The following is a 1,676-nucleotide window of genomic DNA, read 5'->3' on the forward strand; positions in this document are numbered from 1 at the left end:
CACGGGTTCGGATCCCATATAGGGATGGTCGGTTCGCTCACTGGGTGAGCGTGGTGCTGACCACACCAAATCAAGCGTTAAGATCCCCTTACCGGTCATCTTTTAAAAAAAAAAAACAAAGATGGAAGCAGAAGCCAGATGGAGCCTTGGTGAGACCTTTTACCTCGCTCCTTGCACAAAGCCCCCACAGCTCACATCCCACTCCTGCTTTTCGTTTCCAACATTCCATTCCCTCAATCTCCTCTTTAAAAACCCTTCAGTAAATCTGAGTCAGGAAAATAGGTTAGCCTAATAACACCTCAGGTCACTGGTATTCCTGAGTTAAATCTGACATCCATTTTCACCAACATCTGACTTTTGAGTTGTTTGTTTTTGTTAGGGTACAGGCAGCCAGATTTGGGCCTGGTAACAATACTATATGACAGTGAAAATGAACAAATTACTACCACACACGGTAAATCTCACAAACATAATGTGCAAAAGAAGACAAACACATATGAATTCATACTGTGTGATTCCATCTATATGAAGTTCAAAAACGGGCAAAACTAATCTACAGTGATAAAGATTAGAATAATGGTTACCTGTGGCAGGGAAGTATTGACTTCCCTGGGAACCTTCTGAGGTGGTGGAAATTTTCTATATCTTGCTATGGGTGTATTCGTGTGTAAAATGAAATTGTACATTTAAGATTTATAAATTTCTTATGTGTAAATTATACCTCAATAAATACAAGTTAATTTTTTAAAATAAATATTGAATTAATCATCATGGGGAAAAATAATGAGTACTTTGCGAGCATCCCAATCCTGTTACAGATTAGTGTTTCTTGTTATTTGTTTTGTTTAATTTCACATGAGGTGGCAACCATAATCTCTCGGTGCTTAAGGCCTCTAAAAGTTTTCATCTGGTCAAGACAGACCTTCACTAGATAGCAGATATTATTTTGACTATGTTTTTATTAGAAACAAAGAGAACAAGCTTGCCCTAAGGAGCTTGCAACTTGCAAAGCTTTCATTTATTTTTAAAACGGGAATAAGAATGATGTTAGCCCTCTCCATTCATATGTTAATTCACTCGTCCATCCAATACATTTTATTGAACACTAAGTATGCCAACACTGAGCTCAGCATCACAGATCTAGAATATAGTGAATACCATTCCCTGTGCCTGGATCTCTCTTTCCACATGGTTAGTTCCCTCTAGTCATTCAAATCTCTGTTTTTTAAATGTAACCTCCACAGAAAGGCTTTCCCTGACCACAGCCTCCCACCACTCCCTACCATTGTCACTGGATTAGCAAATTGCAAGGCCCTGACCAAAAACAAGTTCTATAGATGCCAACTCTAACAGCTTTCTAATCAATTTACTTCTCTCTAGCCCATCTCCTGCCTTTGTTCAGGTTATCTTTCAGCCAGACTACTAACAAAGGCTTTTAGACCCGTCTCCCTCTTACTCGTTCCACTCTTCCAATATACTCTTCACTCACTAGCTAGAGTGGTCTTTCTAATAAACATTCTGATTTCTTTTCTCACCATATACTCTCTCCCCAAGTGGTTTCACCTCCCCGCCTCACCCACTCACCCACCACCCATCCCCAGTGATCTCATTTCATCTTTAATAACCCCTGACCAAGAGATGCCTCAAATACACTTCTCAGATGTTAAAATCAGTGG

This window comes from Galeopterus variegatus, unplaced genomic scaffold (genome assembly GCF_000696425.1).
Source record: "Galeopterus variegatus unplaced genomic scaffold, G_variegatus-3.0.2 Scaffold3622, whole genome shotgun sequence".
In the NCBI taxonomy this organism is placed as follows: Eukaryota; Metazoa; Chordata; class Mammalia; order Dermoptera; family Cynocephalidae; genus Galeopterus; species Galeopterus variegatus.